The sequence below is a fragment of the Ranitomeya imitator genome, chromosome 2, assembly GCF_032444005.1.
Source record: "Ranitomeya imitator isolate aRanImi1 chromosome 2, aRanImi1.pri, whole genome shotgun sequence".
Lineage (NCBI taxonomy): Eukaryota > Metazoa > Chordata > Amphibia > Anura > Dendrobatidae > Ranitomeya > Ranitomeya imitator.
Window position 1 is genome coordinate 390,292,880 of NC_091283.1, and position 25,187 is coordinate 390,318,066.

At 49.8% G+C, this 25,187-nt stretch overlaps 1 protein-coding gene across 1 annotated transcript in view; it reads left to right on the forward strand.

Moving 5' to 3' along the window:
- Positions 1–1,538: 1,538 nt before the first annotated feature.
- LOC138666984 (zinc finger protein 665-like) overlaps positions 1,539–25,187 on the forward strand; it is a 110,815-nt gene continuing 87,166 nt past the window's right edge. The window contains exon 1 of the mRNA XM_069755192.1: positions 1,539–1,578. The gene's annotated coding sequence lies outside the window, so the exon portion shown is untranslated. The remainder of the gene's footprint in view (positions 1,579–25,187) is intronic.

A 25,187-nucleotide genomic window follows, 5' to 3' on the forward strand; every position in this document is an offset into this window, starting at 1 on the left:
TCAAGGTTACAAAACAATTTGCAGCAATGACAAACCGTTCCCTAAAGAGAGAACCTGAGATGGAGAAACGTCATTGACTTCACTTGCTTTTCAGTTGCTCTTTTTCTCTACAAGATTTTATGTGGAGCCTAAAAAAATGCATTTCAAAAATCCGACCTGCACATCCAATATACGAAATTTGAACTGCATTACTGCACTAGAAATATGAAAAATGAGAGCGTTTAGCGCATAAAAATGGCCAATTTTATGTGTACCTGGTAGCCCCTTTACGGCATCTCTCTTATACCAGGTCCGACGCTTGCCTTACCTTTGGATGTGCAGGTCGGGTTTTTGAAATGTATTCTCTAGCCTTCTGATCGTGCACTCCGCCTCCTAGCCCTACAGATGTTTTATTACAGCAGGTCCAATACCCCTCCACAGAGAGAGAGAATTTTAGTCTAGGAAGAGGTTTCACATGTACCCATTCAGATGGAGACGTTTATTCTCAGCGAGGTAAGGCAAGCGTAGGACCTAAAAAAATGCATGTGACACTCTGCAGACCGTTTTAGTGCAGAATCAAAGTTTTTTTTGCGGTATAAAAACACAGAAAAAACAGCAGCAAAACGAGGCAGAGCTTCTTACCTGCCTAGGCATCTAAACAAATGCACTATCAGGATGCAGTGGACCCATGTGGTTAAGATGGAGACTACACAGGTGCAGCATAACCGATGAGGCAGCCTCTCAACCTACCAAACTAATGGAGGGGGTGGCTGCTTGGCACAATGCTACACATAAAAGACTTGTATGTGGCGCTGTTCACACAATGGAGATGCACAGCATCCAGGCAAGCCTAGTAGTGACACCCTTCTATTAGATCAGGCGGGCTGCCCAGCGCTATCCAAATGCACCCCATGTGAACAGACACCACTGGTTTTGCTGCTGTTTTTTCTATTTTTTGGAGGATCTCTGAATCCTCTTCTTGTGCTCTTGCGGTATAAAAACACATTAATAACGCGGCTTCACTTCTGCAGCAAAACTGCTTCAAATAACAGGGAAAATACATTAAAAGTTCAGTAATAATCAGAGGAGATTGTTATTACGTGGTTCGGTCCGGATCCTGCAGAAAACAAAACATTATTTCTGCACCGTGTGAACACGGCCTTACAGACACAGAAAGCCAGATGTCGTATAGAGAAGATTCTGGAACATGAGAAAGTTCTATCTGCTCCGACTGTGAATGATGAACACAAATATCTCCATAGATCCCAACCGTCCTGGATACAGCGGACAGTCCTGGATTTGGGTCTCTGCCCTGCAGTCTCGGGGGTCTGCTGAATGCCCCTCACTGCCCTCATGTCCCCTCTGACATCTCCTCCTGGTGGGGCAGAAAGAAGAGGGAAATGTCTGTGGCCACAGGGGGCGCTAGAGGGGAAGAAACATTTACCAGGTGGTGAGCAGAGAATCTCCCTCTCTCTATTCTGGAGCTCTGCTTCCAGGACCTGTGATGATGTCACAGTCATGTGATCAGTCACATGGGGGGAGGAGCAAGATGGGGGCTTGTACTAGGAAGCAGCGAGCTGAAGGGAGAAGTCTGCACTGGTGAGCGGTAATGGGGAGCAGGACTGTGTGATAGTGGGGACAGGACTCAGTCCTGGGGGGCACCGGGACTCTGCACATTAGGGTACAGCCGGCTCCACATGTAAGAGCTGAAGGGAGAAGTCTGCACTGGTGAGCGGTAATGGGGGAGCAGGGACTGTGTGATAGAGGGGACAGGACTCAGTCCTGGGGGGCACCGGGACTCTGCACATTAGGGTACAGCCGGCTCCACATGTAAGAGCTGGAGGGAGAAGTCTGCACTGGTGAGCGGTAATGGGGGGGCAGGGACTGTGTGATAGAGGAGACAGGACTCAGTCCTGGGGGGCACCGGGACTCTGCACATTAGGGTACAGCTCCACATGTAAGAGCTGAAGGGAGAAGTCTGCACTGGTGAGCGGTAATGGGGGAGCAGGGACTGTGTGATAGAGGGGACAGGACTCAGTCCTGGGGGGCACCGGGACTCTGCACATTAGGGTACAGCCGGCTCCACATGTAAGAGCTGAAGGGAGAAGTCTGCACTGGTGAGCGGTAATGGGGGAGCAGGGACTGTGTGATAGAGGAGACAGGACTCAGTCCTGGGGGGCACCGAGACTCTGCACATTAGGGTACAACCGGCTCCACATGTAAGAGCTGAAGGGAGAAGTCTGCACTGGTGAGCGGTAATGGGGGAGCAGGGACTGTGTGATAGAGGAGACAGGACTCAGTCCTGGGGGGCACCGAGACTCTGCACATTAGGGTACAACCGGCTCCACATGTAAGAGCTGAAGGGAGAAGTCTGCACTGGTGATCAGTAATGGGGGAGCAGGGACTGTGTGATAGAGGGGACAGGACTCAGTCCTGGGGGGCACCGGGGCTCTGCACATTAGGGTACAGCCGGCTCCACATGTAAGAGCTGAAGGGAGAAGTCTGCACTGGTGAGCGGTAATGGGGGAGCAGGGACTGTGTGATAGAGGGGACAGGACTCAGTCCTGGGGGGCACCGGGACTCTGCACATTAGGGTACAGCCGGCTCCACATGTAAGAGCTGAAGGGAGAAGTCTGCACTGGTGAGCGGTAATGGCGGAGCAGGGACTGTGTGATAGAGGGGACAGGACTCAGTCCTGGGGGGCACCGGGACTCTGCACATTAGGGTACAGCCGGCTCCACATGTAAGAGCTGAAGGGAGAAGTCTGCACTGGTGAGCGGTAATGGGGGAGCAGGGACTGTGTGATAGAGGAGACAGGACTCAGTCCTGGGGGGCACCGAGACTCTGCACATTAGGGTACAGCCGGCTCCACATGTAAGAGCTGAAGGGAGAAGTCTGCACTGGTGAGTGGTAATGGGGAGCAGGGACTGTGTGATAGAGGGGACAGGACTCAGTCCTGGGGGGCACCGGGGCTCTGCACATTAGGGTACAGCCGGCTCCACATGTAAGAGCTGAAGGGAGAAGTCTGCACTGGTGAGCGGTAATGGGGGAGCAGGGACTGTGTGATAGAGGGGACAGGACTCAGTCCTGGGGGGCACCGGGGCTCTGCACATTAGGGTACAGCCGGCTCCACATGTAAGAGCTGAAGGGAGAAGTCTGCACTGGTGAGCGGTAATGGGGAGCAGGGACTGTGTGATAGAGGGGACAGGACTCAGTCCTGGGGGGCATCGGGACTCTGCACATTAGGGTACAGCCGGCTCCACATGTAAGAGCTGAGGGGAGAAGTCTGCACTGGTGAGCGGTAATGGGGGGCAGGGACTGTGTGATAGAGGGGACAGGACTCAGTCCTGGGGGGCACCGGGGCTCTGCACATTAGGATACAGCCGGCTCCACATGTAAGAGCTGAAGGGAGAAGTCTGCACTGGTGAGCGGTAATGGCGGAGCAGGGACTGTGTGATAGAGGGGACAGGACTCAGTCCTGGGGGGCACCGGGACTCTGCACATTAGGGTACAGCCGGCTCCACATGTAAGAGCTGAAGGGAGAAGTCTGCACTGGTGAGCGGTAATGGGGGAGCAGGGACTGTGTGATAGAGGAGACAGGACTCAGTCCTGGGGGGCACCGAGACTCTGCACATTAGGGTACAGCCGGCTCCACATGTAAGAGCTGAAGGGAGAAGTCTGCACTGGTGAGTGGTAATGGGGAACAGGGACTGTGTGATAGAGGAGACAGGACTCAGTCCTGGGGGGCACCGGGACTCTGCACATTAGGGTACAGCCGGCTCCACATGTAAGAGCTGAAGGGAGAAGTCTGCACTGGTGAGCGGTAATGGGGGAGCAGGGACTGTGTGATAGAGGAGACAGGACTCAGTCCTGGGGGGCACCGAGACTCTGCACATTAGGGTACAGCCGGCTCCACATGTAAGAGCTGAAGGGAGAAGTCTGCACTGGTGAGCGGTAATGGGGGAGCAGGGACTGTGTGATAGAGGGGACAGGACTCAGTCCTGGGGGGCACCGGGGCTCTGCACATTAGGGTACAGCCGGCTCCACATGTAAGAGCTGAAGGGAGAAGTCTGCACTGGTGAGTGGTAATGGGGGAGCAGGGACTGTGTGATAGAGGGGACAGGACTCAGTCCTGGGGGGCACCGGGACTCTGCACATTAGGGTACAGCCGGCTCCACAACTAAGAGCTGAAGGGAGAAGTCTGCACTGGTGAGCGGTAATGGGGGAGCAGGGACTGTGTGATAGAGGGGACAGGACTCAGTCCTGGGGGCACCGGGACTCTGCACATTAGGGTACAGCCGGCTCCACATGTAAGAGCTGAAGGGAGAAGTCTGCACTGGTGAGCGGTAATGGGGGAGCAGGGACTGTGTGATAGAGGGGACAGGACTCAGTCCTGGGGGGCACCGGGACTCTGCACATTAGGGTACAGCCGGCTCCACATGTAAGAGCTGAAGGGAGAAGTCTGCACTGGTGAGCGGTAATGGGGGGGCAGGGAGTGTGTGATAGAGGGGACAGGACTCAGTCCTGGGGGGCACCGGAACTCTGCACATTAGGGTACAGCCGTCCCCACATGTAAGAGCTGAAGGGAGAAGTCTGCACTGGTGAGCGGTAATGGGGGAGCAGGGACTGTGTGATAGAGGGGACAGGACTCAGTCCTGGGGGGCACCGGAACTCTGCACATTAGGGTACATCCGTCCCCACATGTAAGAGCTGAAGGGAGAAGTCTGCACTGGTGAGCGGTAATGGGGAAGCAGGGACTGTGTGATAGAGGGGACAGGACTCAGTCCTGGGGGGCACCGGGACTCTGCACATTAGGGTACAGCCGGCTCCACATGTAAGAGCTGAAGGGAGAAGTCTGCACTGGTGAGCGGTAATGGGGGAGCAGGGACTGTGTGATAGAGGGGACAGGACTCAGTCCTGGGGGGCACCGGGACTCTGCACATTAGGGTACAGCCGGCTCCACATGTAAGAGCTGAAGGAAGAAGTCTGCACTGGTGAGCGGTAATGGGGGAGCAGGGACTGTGTGATAGAGGGGACAGGACTCAGTCCTGGGGGGCACTGGGACTCTGCACATTAGGGTACAGCTCCACATGTAAGAGCTGAAGGGAGAAGTCTGCACTGGTGAGTGGTAATGGGGGAGCAGGGACTGTGTGATAGAGGGGACAGGACTCAGTCCTGGGGGGCACCGGGACTCTGCACATTAGGGTACAGCCGGCTCCACATGTAAGAGCTGAAGGGAGAAGTCTGCACTGGTGAGCGGTAATGGGGGAGCAGGACTGTGTGATAGAGGGGACAGGACTCAGTCCCGGTGGGCACTGGGACTCTGCACATTGGGGTACAGCCGGCTCCACATGTAAGAGCTGAAGGGAGAAGTCTGCACTGGTGAGTGGTAATGGGGGAGCAGGGACTGTGTGATAGAGGGGACAGGACTCAGTCCTGGGGGGCACCGGGACTCTGCACATTAGGGTACAGCCGGCTCCACATGTAAGAGCTGAGGGGAGAAGTCTGCACTGGTGAGCGGTAATGGGGGAGCAGGGACTGTGTGATAGAGGGGACAGGACTCAGGCCTGGGGGGCACCGGGACTCTGCACATTAGGATACAGCCGGCTCCACATGTAAGAGCTGAAGGGAGAAGTCTGCACTGGTGAGCGGTAATGGGGGAGCAGGGACTGTGTGATAGAGGGGACAGGACTCAGTCCTGGGGGGCACCGGGACTCTGCACATTAGGGTACAGCCGCCTCCACATGTAAGAGCTGAAGGGAGAAGTCTGCACTGGTGAGCGGTAATGGGGGAGCAGGGACTGTGTGATAGAGGGGACAGGACCTCATCCTGAGGGGCAGCGGGACTGTCTGCACATTAGGGGCTCAGGGATTATTTGGTAGAGCAATATGTGCACCCAGAAGTTTTTCCTTTGTACGTGACTTGTGCGCTCACTGAGTATAGTCATAAACTCCTGTATTTAGTATTTACACCTGTGCGCTCGCTGACTATTGTTGTGACTTGGGATGAGCGTGCCCGTGGACGTTCTTGCATACACAGCACAGTGATTTCAGGTTGTCGGGATATTATTGCTTCTCTTTATATTTTTCCCTTTATTCATCCTGTTTATGTCTGTGTTCATTAACGTCCTTTCCGATGGATGATGCTATCCAGGTCATGTTTTATCTCTATAGACAGGTAAAAATACAATAAGAAGCATGACGCCAATATCTACCACCTGGGACCTTCAGGGGTGAAGATATTCTGAAAGTTAGGTCTTTTAGACCTTCATGAGATCCCAAACACATCCCACAGCCAGCCATGAGGTCACCAAGGGGCGATATGTGGGCATAACTTTGTTCTAATAAAAAGCAGAATTTAGGTTAGTCATCTGTCAGTCCTGGAAGGTTCAGCTTGTTGTGGGTTCTGTCTGTTTTCTAAAGGGGTAGAACCCTCTGCTGAGCTCTGAGCCTTATCCAAGACATCAGGTTTAGTAACTTTCTTTAGTATCTCTTTTATCCTATGTGATTGTATCTACCTTATTGTTTTGTTCCCAGATTTTTTTTTTTATAAACACTGCCTACCTTTCCAGATTAAATATATAAAATTTAACCCCTTTCCTAAATGCGCAGTACATGTGCTGTTCTGCAAGAGTTACGTTCCTGCAAACAGCAGTATAGGTTCAGTGTACCAATTGCATGGCCTCACGCTAAGCGCCACGGCAATTTGGTGCGGTTGTCAGCTCTGTGTGAGAGCTGACACCCCACAGCAAAGTCCACAATCAGTACTAGCACCGATCATGGGCATTTAACCCCTCTGATTCTGCTGTCGGTAGTGACAGCAACATAGAGGAGAGTCGCACAGGGAATGGGTTAAATGGGTAAAAAGAAAAAAAAAAAGTGAAAAAACATTTTTTTTTTTTAAATCCCCAAAAAAGAAAAAAAAACAAATATTTGTCCAATAAATGTGTTTATATATGTACTGTATATACTCGAGTATAAGCCGACCCCCCCTAATTTTGCCGCAAAAAACTGGGATAACTTAGTGACTTGAGTATAAGCCTAGGGTGGGAAATGCAGCAGCTACCGGTAAATGTCAAAAGTAAAAATAGATACCAATAAAAGTAAAATTGAGACAACAGTAGGTTGTGTTTTTGAATATTGATATTGAATCAAGAGCCCCATATAATGCTCCATAAAGTTTATGATGGGCCCCATAAGATGCTCCATATTAAAATATGCCCAATATAATCCTGCATAAAGGTTAATAATGGCCCTATAAGATGATCCATAGACTCGCACATTTGCCCCATACAGTGCTGCACAAACGTTGATTATGGCCTCATAAGACACTCCATATAGACACTTGCCCCATATAATGCTGCATAAACGTTAATTATGGCCCCATAAGATGCTCTATACAGACACTTGCTCCATTTGCTGTTGCTACGATAAAAAAAATCACATACTCGCCCCTCGTCGCTAAGGCCCCCTGCACTTGCCATATTCACCTTTCCTTGTTCCGGTGCCACTCCGTCTTCAGCACTGACGTTAAGGCAGAGGGCGCGCACTAACCACTTCGCCGCGCCCTTTGACCTGAGCGTCACTGCAGAAGACGCTGAAGACGGAGCGGCACCGGAACGAGGAAAGGTGACTCGCGCAGTGCACCCCCACCCCATTATACTAATCTGCTTCTGGCGCGGTCCCTGGTTCCCCGGGACCGCAGCTTCTTCCAGCGTTGAGCCGTCACCGTTACCGCTCATTACAGTAATGAATATGCGGCTGTACCCCTATGGGAAGTGGAGCCGCATATTCATTACTGTATTGAGCGGTACCATGTGACCGCTCAGTACAGGAAGAAGCTGCGGCGCCGGGGAACCAGGGACCTGCAGGGACTGCGCCAGGAGTATGTGAGTAAAATTACAGCCCCCGCTCCCCCTCCCCTGCCGACCTAAGCCGAGAGGGGGACTTTCAGCCCAAGAAAATGGGCTGAAAATCTCGGCTTATACTCGAGTATATACGGTAAATAAAGCAGTAAACAAAAGTACACATTTGGTATCACTGTGACCGTATCGACCCCCTCTAACCCCTTCACCGTAAAAAAATGAATAAATGAGGCAAAAAACAGTGAGGGGACTGACCAGCTTCAGGGGCACATGAGTGGGCTATACTAAGCTATACCACAATGCTCACCCCTCCTCCTTCTTCCCTATCTATGGGATATCTATATGTTTTATAGGCAGAGCCTCCCATCCCCGCACCTGAAAGGAAAAAATCTGGGAAAAGTAAATGCCCGATATGTGCTGCAAAATTCCCAGAAAATTGGCGGAAGCCACTATGCAAGTCGTGCACATCTAAGATTGTGGGTGATGAACAGACTGCGTTATTAACCAGTATGAGAAGAATAATTCGGCAGGAGGTTCAGGCATCCATCTCAAGCCTGAATCTTCCCCAGACAAGTCAGTCAGAACCGCAAACATCACGGAAAAGGCCAAGAGAGTCTAGTCCTTCTTCCGAAGAAGACAATTCGGAAGAATCAGACCAGGAAGGAAGAGACGAATCATTGGGCAGAGGGAAGAGATATCTCTTCTCGGCGGCAGATACGGATGAGCTTCTTCATGCAGTTCATAACACCATGCATTTACAGGACACGCCAGCGGAGACCTCGATCCAGGATGAAATGTTTGGCGGTTTACATGCTCAAGTCACAAAGGTTTTTCCAGTCAACAATCATATCCGTTCCATGATTCTGGAAGAATGGCAGGAAGCGGAGAAGAGACTAGTGGTACCTAGAGACTTCAGACTCCGTTTACCTTATAATCCAGAGGACATTAAAGTGTGGGATGGAGTTCCCAAGATTGATGTTCCATTGGCAAAGGTGGCGAAGAAGACCTCAATTACATTTGAATATTCCTCCGCTTTAAAAGATCCAATGGATCACAAAGCAGATGGACTGCTCAGGAGAACTTAGGAATCCTTGGCAGCAATAATACGGACCAATATAGCTGCAACATCAGTAGCCCGGTCCATGCATTTATGGATAGATGATTTGGAGGAACATCTCAAAGCTAAGACTTCCATAGATGTTATTCTCAAATCTCTTCCGTTACTTAAACTCGCAACAGACTTTATGGCGGACGCTTCAGCAGAATCTGTACGCTTCGCCGCCAGAAGCGAGTCCTTGTCCAATGCAGCCAGAAGGGCTATCTGGCTAAAGACTTGGTCAGGGGATATCCAATCAAAAAATAAACTGTGCGGAATCCCATTCTCAGGGAATAAAGTACTTGGGCCTATTCTAGATGACATTTTAGAAAAAGCCTCAGATAAAAAGAAGGGGTTCCCTGAGGAGAACACAAAAAAATTCCAGCCCTTTCGTAGATCCCGACCTGGTTAGAAGACAGACTACAGGGGGAAAGGAAGACTGGGAGGTGGTCTTATCCTAAGGGTGGAAAGGGTAGAGACTCCATCTTCCCAAGTACAGGTGCAGGAGAGCCATATAAATGACATCAAGGTAGGAGATCGGTTACAAAAATTTCTAGGGGGTTGGCAGAAAATATCCCAAAATCCTTGGATTCTGCAGGTAATTGCTCAGGGGTACAAACTAGAGTTCTCCAACCGTCCCCCAGAAAGAGTTGTAGTAACCCGACCCTGTCCGCTCTCAGACTCCTCTATGTGGACAAACATCCAGGAGTTGTCAGAGTTAGACGCAGTCATCCCGGTACCCATCTCAGAAAGAGGCAAGGGCCATTATTCTCACTTGTTTTCAATTTAAAAAAAAAACCTTCAGGGGACTCCCGAACGATCATAAATTTAAAACCCTTAAACAGGTGGGTCCGGTACAAAAGATTCAGAATGGATTCCATAAGGTCCACAACGCCTCTCGTAGACAAAGACATGGTGATGTGCACCTTAGATTTAAGGAATGCATACTACCATGTCCCAATACACGCTTCCTACCAAAAGTTTCTGAGATTCGCCCTATTGAACAAAGGAGTAATGTATCACTTCCAGTTCCGATGTCTCCCCTTCGGGCTTGCTTCGGCACCCAGAATATTTACCAAACTAATGTCAGAAGTAGTAGCCTATCTAAGGAACCAGAATATTGCCATAGTGCCATATCTGGATGACTTTCTGATAATGGCAAGGTCGGAGAAACTTCTTGAGAGAGACTGCAGCTTCGCACTCTCCATTCTACAGGACCTGGGGTGGATTGTGAATTGGAAAAAATTATGCCTGGTCCCAAATTCCAGAATGAAATTTTTGGGGGTCATATTAGACTCCAACGCTAGAATATCTTTCTTACCAGAAGACAGACAGGAGGCCTTGATCAGGCACATACACCAATTCAGATGGAGTACCCCCTCCATAGGAGAGGCAATGAGGATTCTGGGCTTAATGACGGCATGCATACCCTGTGTGAAATGGAGCCAATTCCACTCGCGGGGGTTGCAGAGAGAGATTTTGAAATCTTGGAACAGGAGACAGGACTCCCTGGACAGGAAGATGATTGTTTCTCCATCAGGAAAGAAATCCCTAACCTGGTGGACCACACCAAAGAACCTAAAAGAGGGGGTTCCATGGGTCCTCGATCCCTGTGTCACTGTTACCACAGACGCCAGTCAATTCGGATGGGGCGGACATATAGAAAGGACATATTACCAGGGAGAATGGAGTCCTCAGATTGCTGCAAGGTCGTCAAATTTTAGGGAGCTGTATGCGATCTGGAAGGTGTTATATCAAGCCCAGTCACAGGTCAAAGACAGACACGTAAGGATACTGTCCAACAATGTGACAGCAGTGGCATTTCTAAGACACCAAGGAGTTCCGAAACATCCACCGCTGCAACACCTAGCAGACCAGATCTTCAAATGGGCAGAGAAATCTGTCAAATCCATCTCGGCAGTTCACCTGGAAGGCGCCAAAAATCAGGTAGCAGACTTCTTGAGCAGAACGCCTGTACATCCCGGAGAATGGGAACTGAACCCAGAAATATTCAGCAGTCTGTGCCACCAGTGGGGAACACCTCAGGTAGATCTTTTTGCCACCAGGTCACATACGAATACAAGAGCATTTTTCTCTCTCAATCCTCTAGATGGAGCCACAGGAGTAAACGCCTTATCTCAGTATTGGGGAGAAGGTCTCCTGTACACATTTCCGCCTCTTCCTCTGATACCGAAGACATTCGGGAAGATACGAGAGCAACCGTAATCCTGGTGGTTCCTTTTTGGAGCTAGGTCTCTCTACTATCCAGAATGTCAGCAGAGAGACCAATCTTACTACCGAACAGGCAAGACCTTCTACTACAGGGGCTGGTGTTCCACAAAGACCCAGACTCTCTACACCTATCTGCTTGGATCCTGAACGGCGAACCCTAAGATCCAGAGGCCTGTCAGAGGATGTCATTACCACACTCCAGGCAAGCAGAAAGCCGGTGACTTCAGCGATTTATAACAAGATCTGGAAGCATTATTGTTCCTTTCTGGGAGAGGTTCCTGTGGATACTTCAAAACCCAACATCCCCAGAATCCTCGACTTCCTGCAACTCGGTTTTGAGAAAGGCCTCCGACCTAGCACTTTAAAAGTACAGATTGCAGCACTTAGTGTCTTTTTTGATATGTCACTAGCCTCTCTCCTCTTTTCCAAATCACACCTCACCACCTGCGCACTTGACCCCATCCCTTCCCACCTGATCCCCAACCTCACTAACACGCTCATTCCAGCCCTAACCCATCTCTTCAGCCTATAGCTCTCTTCTGGTACCTTCCCCTCTGCCTTCAAACATGCCACCATCACACCCATCCTCAAAAAAACTAACCTTGACCCCACTGCTGTGCCCAGCTATCGCCCCATATCACTGCTCCCGTTTGCTTCAAAACTCCTTGAGCAGCATGTCCATGCTCAACTTTCCTCCCACCTCTCATCGAACTCTCTCCTTGACAACCTCCAATCTGGCTTTTGCCCCCACCACTCCACCAAAACTGCCCTGACAAAAATTACTAATGACTTAGTCACAGCCAAAGCTAACAGACAGTTCTCCATCTTCCTCCTTCTTGACCTGTCCTCTGCTTTCGACGCAGTCGATCACTGCCTACTGCTACAGATTCTTTCTTCCCTTGGCATCAAAGACCTTGCCCTGTCCTGGATTGCCTCATACCTGTCCAACCGCACATTTAGCGTTTCCCACTCCCACACTACCTCCTCATCCCACCCTCTCTCTGTTGGAGTCCCTCAAGGCTCTGTCCTAGGGCCCCTACTTTTTTCCATCTATACCCTTGGCCTAGGACAACTCATAAAGTCCCATGGTTTCCAGTACCACCTGTATGCTAATGACACTCAGATCTACTTCTCTGGCCCAGATGTCACCTCCCTGCTGTCCAGAATCCTGAAGTGTCTGTCAGCCATATCCTCCTTCTTCACCTCTCGCTTCCTAAAACTCAATGTAGACAAAACCGAATTCATCATCTTTCCCCCACCTCACGTATCTCCCCTACCTGATCTATCTATTATGGTAAACTGCATCACGCTCTCTCCCGCACCTGAAATCCGCTGCCTCGGGGTAACTCTCGACTCTGCCCTGTCCTTCAAACCTCACGTCCAAGCTTTTGCATCCTCCTGTCACCTCCAACTCAAAAATATTGCCAGAATCCGTTCCTTCCTCAGCCCACAATCTACCAAAACTCTTGTGCATGCTCTCATCATCTCCCGCCTCGATTACTGCAACACCCTCCTCTGCGGCCTCCCAGCTAACTCTCTTGCACCACTCCAGTCTGTCCTCAACTCTGCTGCTCGGCTAATCCACCTCTCTCCTCGCTTCTCCCCTCTGCAAATCCCTCCACTGGCTCCAAATTCCCCAACGAATCCAGTTCAAGCTACTAACACTGATCTACCAAGCCATCCACAACCTGTCCCCTCCCTATATCTCTGAACTAATCTCCCAATATCTTCCCTCACATAATCTTCAATCCTCCCGAGACCTCTTACTCTCCTCTACACTTATTCGTTCCTCACACAACCGCCTCCAAGATTTCTACCGAATATCCCCCATCCTCTGGAATTCCATGCCTCAACACGTCCGATTATCCACCACCCTCGGATCCTTCAGACGGAACCTGGAAACCCATCTCTTCAGTAAAGCCTACAGCCTACAATAAACATGCCGCCGCCTCCCCACCGCCAAAGCCACTGCCTCACCACACCTAGAGCTGCCGCCTCACCACCGCCAGAGCCGCCGCCTCACCCCTACATTCTGTCTCTTCCCCACTATCCCATAGAATGTAAGTCCGCAAGGACAGGGTTCTCTCCCCTCTGTACCAGTCTGTCACTGTAAACCTGTTTAATGTAAACGATATCTATAACCCTGTCTGTAACCCCTTTCTCATGTACAGCACCATGGAATTAATGGTGCTATATAAATAAATAATAATAATAATAGCCTCTCCTCCTTGGATAGCAAGATTTTGCAGGGCCACACAAAGAATGAGACTACTTGTAAGAAAATCAACTCCTCCTTGGGACCTAAACTTGGTCCTTAAAGGGACTCTGTCACCTGAATTTGGAGGGAACAATTTTCAGCCATAGGGGTGGGGTTTTTGGGTGTTTGATTCACCCTTTCCTTACCCGCTGGCTGCAATATTGGATTGAAGTTCATTCTCTGTCCTCCATAGTACATGCCTGCGCAAGGCAAGATTGCACTACAGAGGACAGAGAATGAACTTCAATCCAATATTGCAGCCAGCATGCAGCTAGCGAGTAAGGAAAGGATGAATCAAACACCCGAAAACCCCGCCCCTATGACTGAAAATTGTTCCCTCCAAATTCAGGTGACAGAGTCCCTTTAATGCCCAGTGTAAAACTCCGTTCTTGTTATCAGAAGGTATGAGCATAGCCAATCTCTCCTTTAACCCCTTCCCAACCTTTGACGCATACGCTGCGTCATGAAAGTCGATGCCATTCCGACCCATGACGCAGCATATGCGTCATGGTTTGATCGCGTTCCTGCGGGTCGGGTGACCGGGGTCAATGAAATGTCACCCGAGCCGCAGGTACGTGAAGACCTCTAGTTGACCCCAGGGGGGGTGGCTTCGCCCCCCCGTGGTCACGATCGCTCCTGTGCCCTCTGTTTCACCCCCCCTCCAGCTCTGATTGGAGAAAGCGTCCATGTGACGCTTTCACTCCAATCAGCGGTGGAGGGGCGGAGTGAAACATGTCTGACATCACTCTCCAGCTTCATCCCTTCCGTGGAAGCTGGAGAGTGAGGTCCCTACATGCCGCACCCGCCGCCGCCACTGCCTGATCGCCGCCCGCTGCCTGATCGCCGCCGCTGCCTGACCGCCGCTTGATCGCCCCTGCTGCCTGATCGCCGCTGCTGCCGCCTTCCGGTACTCCCCCCTCTGCCTCCCTCTCCCCCCACCATCCGATTCCCCCCGCCGTCCGTTAACCCCTGCACTCCCTCCCACGCCCCAGAAATCAGCCCCCTGCCCAGTGATCACCCAGGCTCCTACATCTCCCCTGCCCCCTCCTTCCCCCCCCCCCGCTCCTGACAGCCACCCTCTGACCCCCCGCCCCCCTCTCCGTGATCACCCACCCCAGTGATCACTCTGATCACCCCCTGCCCCCCTGATCATCCCCCCCTGCTGCTGCTGGCTCCTGCATTACCTCAGGCCCCTTCGCTTGACTGCTCCCCCGTGCCCCACTGATCGCCACCTGTTCGGCTTCCCATCCACTGATCGCCGCCTGTCCGCCTTCTGGTACTCCCCCCTCTGCCTCCCGCTCCCCCCAACCGTCCGATCCCCCCCTGCCATCCGTTAACCCCTCCACTCCCTCCCACACCCCAGAAATCAGCCCCCTGCCCAGTGATCACCCTTCCTTGCTGCAGGCTCCTACATCTCCCCTGCCCCCTCCTTCCCCCCCGCTCCTGACATCCACCTTCTGCCCCCCCCGTGATCACCCACCCCAGTGATCACTCTGATCACCCCCTGCCCCCCTGATCACCCCCACACTGCTGCTGCCACCTCCTGCATCTCCTCAGGCCCCTTCGCCTGACAGCTCCCCCGTGCCCCGCTGATTGTCGCCTGTCCTCCTTCCGGTCCGCTGATCGCCGCCTGTCCGCCTTCCGGTACTCACCCTCTCTGCCTCCCGCTCCCCCTGCCGTCCGATTCTCCCCTCCCGACTTCCACTCCCTCCCACGCCCCGGAAATCACCCCCCTGCCCAGTGATCACCCTTCCCTGCTGCAGGCTCCTACATCTCCCCTGCCCCCACATTTCCTCCGCACCTGACAGCCACCTCCTGCCCCCCGGTGATCACCCGCCCCAGTGATCACCCTGATCACCCCCCCCCCCCGCGCTGCTGCTGCCTGCTCCTGCGTCTCCTCAGGCCCCTTCGCCTGACAGCTCCCCCGTGCCCTGCTGTTCGCTTTCGCATGATCATCCCGCGCCCCACTTATCGCTCCCGCGCCCTGCTGATCGCTCCCGCGTGATCGCTCCCGCGCCCTGCTGATTGCTCCCGCGTGATCGCTCCCGCGCCCTGCTGATTGCTCCCGCGTGATCGCTCCCGCGCCCTGCTGATTGCTCCCCTTACTGCTGCTGCCAGCTCCTGCATCTCCTCAGCCCCCCACGCCTGAAAGCCCCCTCCTGCAGTAGAAAGTTTCACTAAACACTCACACATACACACACGCACACTAATAAAGCTTAGTTTTTTTACACGCACGCACACACAATGTCCCGCTCGTCCCAGTCACAAAGGCTGTACTCGGCAGAGGAGGCATATTCTTTTATTGCCTCCGAAGCTGATAGTGAGGGAGAGGACCCTACCTTTCTCTATTCCTCCCACTCTTCCTCCTCCAGTGACATGGACTCGCCACCACCAAGAAGTCGCAGGACGAGAAATCGTCCGGAGCCCAGGGAAGAAGAGCCGGAGCCCAGGGAAGAAGAGTCGGAGGCCGGGGGAGAAGACTCACAACCAAGTGTGAGTAACCCCCAACCTAGTGCTAGTCATGCCCAACCTAGCACTAGTACCCCCACCTGGACCCCCGTCCCTGAAAATTTTGCTCCACGGATTCCTGATTTCATTCCCCAATCAGGAATCCAATTTGAGACTGCCAACCTCAGGGAAATAGACTTTTTCAAAGGCTATTTCTCGGAGTCAATCGTCAGTCTCATGGTGGAGCAAACAAACTTATATGCTCTGCAATTTTTTGCCCAAAATCCAGTTTCATCATTTTCTGCTTGGAGTCCCGTTGACTCTGCAGAAATGTTGAAATATTGGGGACTGGTCCTTCACATGGGGATTGTGAAGAAACCAGAACTTCGCCAATACTGGAGTACTGATATTTTACTCCAGTATATGGCATGGTTATGAGTCGCAAACGTTTTGAGGCGATTCATAAATTTATCCACTTTAGGGACAACACGGACATCCTTCCCCGCGATGACCCGAATTTTGATAGACTGTTCAAAATTCGGCCGGTCATCGAACACTTCAGCAACAAGTTTGCTGAAGTGTACATTCCCCAAAGGGAAATTTGTGTGGATGAATCACTCATCCACTTCAAAGGGAGGCTTCAGTTCCGTCAGTACCTGCCCAGCAAGAGGGCGAGGTACGGGATTAAGCTCTATAAGATCTGCGAGAGTACCTCAGGGTACACTCTCAGCTTTAGAGTTTATCAAGGAAAGGACACCAGGATCTAGCCCCCAGAATGTCCACCTGCTCTGGGGGTGAGTGGGAAAATAGTGTGGGATTTGGTCCACCCACTGCTTGATAAAGGTTACCATCTGTACGTTGATAACTTTTATACAAGCATCCCACTCTTTCAATCCCTCTCTGCCAGAGCTACCGTTGCTTGCGGTACCATGCGCAGAAACCAGAGGGGTCTCCCTTTGTCACTAATTGAGCAGGTTCTCCCAAAGGGTGAGAGCCGGGCCCAATGTAGTGGCAACATGCTTGTGGTCAAGTTCAAAGACAAAAGGGACGTCTTTTTCTTGACAACAATCCATGGTCCCGGCACCACGGCCAGCACTGTTCGAGGTACCACAGCACAGGTCCACAAACCGGACTGTGCGCTGGGGTACAACAAACACATGGGGGGAGTTGATCTTTCTGATCAAGTCCTCCAGCCCTATAGTGCCATGCGGAAGACGAAGGTGTGGTATAAAAAACTGGCTGTGCACATCGTACAAATGGCACTGTATAACGCATACGTGCTATCACGATGTGCAGGTCAGACCAACAACACCTTCCTTCAGTTCCAGGAGGTGGTGATAAAGGCCCTGATGTTTGGAGACGAGGAAGGAGCGGGCCCCAACACTGCTGGAACTCAAGGTTCCCGTATGGTACCAGGGTAACATTTTCCCGGTGAGGGGCAAAAAAGAAACAGGTGCCGGGTATGTTATAAAAGGGGGATAAGAAGGGAAACTCGTTTCCAATGTGAAACGTGTCCCGACAAACCTGGACTGTTTGGATGAATGCTTCAGAATTCGTCACACGTCCGTGGACTAGCCACATCCTGATATTCGACTACAGCACTCACCCACACCAGGCTAATATACACAACACCACACACACACCAACCTGACGTACACTACACCACACACCAACCTGACATACACTACACCACACACACCAACCTGACCCTACGTCAGGTTGGTATGTGTGGTGTAGTGTATGTCAGGTTGGTGTGTGGTGTACGTCAGGTTGGTGTGTGTGGTGTAATATACACCACACACACACCAACCGGACGTACACTACACCACATGTACACTACCCACCAACCTGATGTGCACTACTCCACACTCGCCAACCTGACCCTACGTCAGGTTGGTGTGTGTGTTGTAGTGTATGTCAGGTTGGTGTGGTGTAGTGTATGTCAGGTTGGTGTGTGTGGTGTAGTATACACACAACACACCAACCTGACGTACACTACACCACATGTACACTACCCACCAACCTGATGTACACTACTCCACACTCGCCAACCTGACCCTACGTCAGGTTGGTGTGTGTGTTGTAATGTATGTCAGGTTGCTGTGTGTGTGGTGTAGTATACACCACACACACACCAACCAGACATACACTACACCACATGTACACTACCCACCAACCTGATGTACACTACTCCACACTCGCCAACCTGACCCTACGTCAAGTTGGTGTGTATGTGTGTTGTAGTGTATGTCAGGTTGGTGTGTGGTGTGGTGTACGTCAGGTTGGTGTGTGTGGTGTAATATACACCACACACACACCAACCGGACGTACACTACACCACATGTACACTACCCACCAACCTGATGTGCACTATTCCACACTCGCCAACCTGACCCTACGTCAGGTTGGTGTGTGTGTTGTAGTGTATGTCAGGTTGGTGTGGTGTAGTGTACGTCAGGTTGGTGTGTGTGGTGTAGTATACACACAACACACCAACCTGACGTACACTACACCACATGTACACTACCCACCAACCTGATGTACACTACTCCACACTCTCCAACCTGACCCTACGTCAGGTTGGTGTGTGTGTTGTAATGTATGTCAGGTTGCTGTGTGTGTGGTGTAGTATACACCACACACACACCAACCAGACATACACTACACCACATGTACACTACCCACCAACCTGATGTACACTACTCCACACTCGCCAACCTGACCCTACGTCAGGTTGGTGTGTGTGTTGTAGTGTATGTCAGGTTGGTGTGTGGTGTGGTGTACATCAGGTTGGTGTGTGTGGTGCAGTATACACCACACACACCAACCTGACGTACACTACAACACACACACACCAACCTGATGTACACTATGTATGTCAAAAAGTCAAATGGCGCTCCTTCCCTTCTGAGCTCTGCCGTGCGCCCAAACAGTGGTTTACCCCCACATATGAGGTATCAGTGTACTCAGGAGAAATTGCTCAACACATTTTAGGATCCACTTTATCCTGTTGCCCATGTGAAAATGAAAAAAATTGAGGCTAAAAGAAAATTTTTGTGAAAAAAAAGTACTTTTTCATTTTTACGGATCAATTTGTGAAGCACCTGGGGGTACAAAATGCTCACTATGCATCAAGATAAGTTCCTTGGGGGGTATAGTTTCCAAAATGGGGTCACTTGTGGGGGTGCTCCAATGTTTAGGCACACAGAGGCTCTCCAAACGCGACATGGTGTCCACTAAAGATTGGAGCTAATTTTTCATTCAAAAAGTCAAATGGTGCTCCTTCCCTTCCGAGCCCTGCCATGCGCCCAAACAGTGGTTCCCCCCACATATGGGGTATCAGCGTACTCAGGACAAATTGGACAACAAGTTTTGTGGTCCAGTTTCTCCTTTTACCCTTGGGAAAATAAAAAAATTGTTGCTAAAAGATCATTTTTGTGACTAAAAAGTGAAATGTTCATTTTTTCCTTCTATGTTGCTTCTGCTGCTGTGAAGGGTTAATAAACTTCTTGAATGTGGTTTTGAGCACCTTGAGGGGTGCAGTTTTTAGAATGGTGTCACTTTTGGGTATTTTCAGCCATATAGACCCTTCAAACTGACTTCAAATGTGAGGTGGTCCCTAAAAAAAATGGTTTTGTAAATTTTGTTGTAAAAATGAGAAATCGCTGATCAACTTTTAACCTTTATAACTTCCTAGCAAAAAAAAAATTTGTTTCCAAAATTGTGCTGATGTAAAGTAGACATGTGGGAAATGTTATTTATTAACTATTTTGTGTCACATATCTCTCTGGTTTAACAGAATAAAAATTAAAAATTGCGAAATTTTCAAAATTTTTGCCAAATTTCCAATTTTTTCACACATAAACGCAAAAATTATCGACCTAAATTTACCACTAACATGAAGCCCAATATGTCACGAGAAAACAATCTCAGAATCGCTAGGATCCGTTGAAGCGTTCCCGAGTTATTACCTCATAAAGGGACACTGGTCAGAATTGCAAAAAATGGCAAGGTCTTTAAGGTCAAAATAGGCTGGGTCATGAAGGGGTTAAAACAGCCTTCCTGATTGCCATCACGTCAGCTAAAAGATTCGGCGAGATGCAGGCTCTATCCACTCAGGATCCATATCTCCGCTCCCAAATCCTAAGTCCCTCCCCCCTTTCTTTGAGCCCCTATGTGCCTAAACTAAATTTAGCACCTAGATGTTTCTGTAGTGATGAGAACCCACCTAATTTACAGGTGTGTGTCTCCAGAATCATGAGCTGGGCATAATGTACTGGTGACTGCAACGTACTGGTCACTACAACGTACTGGTCACTACAGCGTACTGGTCACTACAATGACAGTTTGCAATTTTCACTCAGCAGCATCCACTGCTGCCTGTTTCTAGAAAACACCCATGTAGTCAAAATCGTCACTACATGTGTAAATAAATTCCAAAAGGGTTATAATTTTTAAAATGGGGTCACTTGTAGGGGATTCTGCTTTTTCAGCACTTAGGGGCACTTTATATGGAATCTGCAAACTATTATTGGAAAATATGCATTCCAGGAAGAAAATAGTGCTCCGTCCTTTCCGAGTCTCTCCATATGGCTAAGCAGTACGGTGCAGCCACATATGAGGTATTTCTACATTCAGCAGAAATTGCGGGACAAATTTTGGTGCCCTTTTTTTTTACCCGTTTTCCAGTAAAACATGTAATACTTGGGGCTAACACACAATCTTGATGGTTAAAAATATAAATTATTTTATCTTCACTGCTCAATGGTATAAAATTCTGTAACACACCTGTGGTGTCAATATAATCACTGTGCCCCTAGATGAATTCATTGAGACAGTTAGTTTGTAAAATGGGGTCACTTATGGGGGGTTCTGCTCAGGCGCGGACTGGGCCAGGTGGCAAAGAGGCATTTGCCCCCCGGGCCGTTAATTATCAACAGACAGGGCCGCCCTTCCTCCGTGCAGCACGTATTGTTAACTTTATTCAAGACTATCTGCTTGCAGCCACACACAGCTGTGTCTGGACACTTCACACAGCGAGCAAGCTGAGACCCCGTTGCTATGGCACCCGGCACACTGCTGGGATTGGATGTGGGAGCAGGCCAGGGTTCACGCAGGGTTCAGAGAGACGTGTTGTGTACAGCGTGCTACGTAAGCACGCCTCTGAACCCTGTCTGACCCCTGAGGCTGAGCAGGAAGACATGCAGCCACAGCCATTACACAGGCAGGCTGAATGATGATCTGGTCTATATAGTGGTCCCGTCCCGCAGTCCACTCCAGTGTCTACCACATTCCCAGGCTGCCCAGTGCCTGCACCCTGCAGGTAAATGAAGTAGTGATCTGTCCTTTGTGAAGGATCCAGATGATATGAAGGACGGCAGCTGGCTCACCACTGGGAGCTGAGCGGTTTTGTTTTTTTTCTCCTGGTGTTTGCTTAGATTTCTCTTCCCACCTGACTGGGGGCTGGGAGGAGTTGAAGAGGAAACTTAGAGCAGTGTTTACAATGCTTGACTTGCTATACATCCTTTCTTAAAGGGACCGCAGATATTAGCTGGTGCTGGGTCACTCAGCACAGGGAGAGTGAATCAGTGATGAAGCCTTTTTGGTGAGGAGAGCCGAGTGAGCCGGATCACCAAAAAGAGCCGGACTGCCCATCACCACGTCCATACATCTCCTATCCTGGCTTCACAGACTGCTGTAGAGTGCTGTTAGTGGCCATCTGACTCAGCAGCAGTGCAATGCTCCTGGGACAATGAATTCATCATCGTCTCTCATCCAAAGAAAGATCCAATATGTGATGTCCGCATGGAGTGTAATTAAATACCTGAGCGCCGCTGTAGTGTATTAGGCTGTGTGCACACGTGGCGTATTTGCTGCAGATTGGACGCTGCGCACACATAGATATGTAATATATCTATATACATAATTGTCTAAGGGGTATTTCCGTCTGTCTGTCCTTCTGTTATTCATTCGCTGATTGGTCTCGGCAGCTGCCTGTCATGGCTGCCGCGACCAATTAGCGACGGGCACAGTCCGATTAGTCCCTCCCTACTACCCTGCACTCACTGCCCGCCTCCCGCTCCATAATCCCCTCCACTCACCGCTCACACAGGGTTAATGGCAGCAGTAATGGCCCGTGGTTTAACGCACTCCGTTACCGCTGCTATTAACCCTGTGTGTCCCCAACTATTTACTATTGATGCTGCCTATGCAGCATCAATAGTAAAAATAGATAATGTTAAAAATAATAATAAAAAAAAAAACCTGCTATACTCACCCTCCGCCGCCTTTCTCGTTCCTCGCCACGCTCCCGGGATCGCTCCATTGCAAGCGGCAGCTTCCGCTCCCGTCCCAGCACTGGTGTGCGACAAGGACCTGCCGCGACGTCGTCATAGGTCCTGCTCGCACCAGCCCTGGGAGCGGAAGCTGAGCGGTCCCGGGAGCGTGGAGAGGAGCGAGAAAGGCGGCGGATGGTAAGTATAGCAGGACTTCCAACGGGCCTTCGGAAGGTGAGTACTGTATATGTTTATTATTTTTTTTAAGTCTCTATACTACGTGGCTCTGTGCTGGGCAATATACTACGTGACTTGCCAATATACTATGTGGCTGGGCAATATACTATGTGGCTGGACAATATACTACGTGGCTGGGCAATATACTACGTAGCTGGGCAATATACTACGTGGTTGGGCAATATACTACGTGGTTGGGCAATATACTACGTAGCTGGGCAATATACTACGTGGTTGGGCAATATACTACGTAGCTGGGCAATATACTACGTAGCTGGGCAATATACTACGTAGCTGGGCAATATACTACGTAGCTGGGCAATATACTACGTGGCTGGGCAATATACTACGTGGTTGGGCAATATACTACGTAGCTGGGCAATATACTACGTAGCTGGGCAATATACTACGTAGCTGGGCAATATACTACGTGGTTGGGCAATATACTACGTGGTTGGGCAATATACTATGTAGCTGGGCAATATACTACGTAGCTGGGCAATATACTACGTAGCTGGGCAATATACTATGTAGCTGGGCAATATACTACGTGGTTGGGCAATATACTACGTGGACATGCGTATTCTAGAATACCCGATGCGTTAGAATCGGGCCACCATCTAGTTATATATATATATATATATATATATATATATATATATATATATATATATATATATATATATATATGATGTTTATATAGTGTAGAGATGTTTATATGGTGTAGAGAAGTTTATATAATGTGGCGCTATGTATGTATTGTGGAATTCACACTATATATACACTGCCACATCTCTACACTATATAATATATACGCCGCTCTATATTCCTTAACACGGTATATAATATGCAGCTGTGTATATAATAGATTGTAGTATGCTGTATATACTAGTGTATAAAGCCGAGACTTTCAGCATATTTTTTTTGTGCTGAAAACGCCCCCCTCGGCTTATACACGAGTCATTGTCACAGAAAGACGGAGAGGGAGCAGCGGGTCACAGAGGCAGGAGCCGGTGGCTGAGGCTAAAGCCTGTGCCGCTGCTAAAGAGAAATGAATATTCACTGCGCTGGCAGTGACTATTCATTTCTCTTACAGTGCACACAGCCACGGCTTCCAGCACATATCCTACTTACATTCCCTGCGCGCCCTCGCTGAATTTCGTTCCGGGGCCAGCAGCGCTTCAGGCCGAGCGTTCATGTGTCCTCCACTCATTAAGGTAATGAGTATTCACCCCACTCCACTCCCATAGGTGTGGGTAAATATTCATTACCTTAATGAGCGGGGGACACGTGATCGCCCAGCCATAGGAGCTGCTGGCACCAGAACGAGATGCTGCGAGGGCATGCAGGGAAAGTAAGTAGGATGTGTTTTTTTTTTAATAGGAACCATGCATACAAGAACAGGGATAAGGAGCCATGCATACAGGGATGGGGATAAGAAGCCATGCATACAAGGACGGGGATAAGGATCCATGCATTCAAGGACGGGGATAAGGAGCCATGGATACAGGGACAGGGGAGCCATGGGGATGTGGGGACAATGTATACCCGGCTTATACTCGAGTCAATAAGTTTTCCCAGTTTTTTTGTGGCATAATTAGGTGCCTCAGCTAATACTCGGGTCGGCTTATACTCAAGTATATACGGTATATTGTGGAGCTGTGTATACTTCTACTGTCCTGCATAAATGGTGTAATTCTCAGTATCTATTCTTATTATGTATGTGTCTGTATCTATATATCTAACTATCTTTCCGATTAATTGTGAGAAAACTAGCGGACTCTTTATTAGTCCATGTGTCAACATTTCGGATCCATAACTGAACATTTCTCTGATATGGAAGTGAAATGTTGCCACAAGGACTAATAAAGAGTATAAAAAAAATCTGTTCCATTTTCTTCCACAAAAGTGGTATGATTTTCTTCTCACATCTGATGCCATATTCTACTGTGATTCCACCCTAATGAGTACCTGTATTAAGCCCACGTTTACATGATCAGTATTTGGTCAGTATTTTACATCAGTATTTGTAGCCAAAACCAGGATTGGAACAATTAGAGGAAAAGTATAATAGAAGCATATGCACCACTTCTGTATTTATCGCCCACTCCTGGTTTTGGCTACAAATACTGATGTAAAATACTGACCAAATACTGAACATGTAACCGTGGCCTTATTCTGCATATATACACTGCACAGTACCACTCCTCCTGTCCTGTATATATACACTGCACAGTACCACTCCTCCTGTCCTGTATATATACACTGCACAGTACCACTCCTCCTGTCCTGTATATATACACTGCACAGTACCACTCCTCCTGTCCTGTATATATACACTGCACAGTACCGCTCCTCCTGTCCTGTATATATACACTGCACAGTACCGCTCCTCCTGTCCTGTATATATACACTGCACAGTACCGCTCCTCCTGTCCTGTATATATACACTGCACAGTACCACTCCTCCTGTCCTGTATATACACTGCACAGTACCACTCCTCATGTCCTGTATATATACACTGCACAGTACCACTCCTCATGTCCTGTATATATACACTGCACAGTACCACTCCTCCTGTCCTGTATATATACACTGCACAGTACCACTTCTCCTGTCCTGTATATACACACTGCACAGTACCACTCCTCCTGTCCTGTATATATACACTGCACAGTACGATTCCTCCTGTCCTGTATATATACACTGCACAGTACCACTCCTCCTGTCCTGAATATATACACTGCACAGTACCACTCCTCCTGTCCTGTATATATACACTGCACAGTACCACTCCT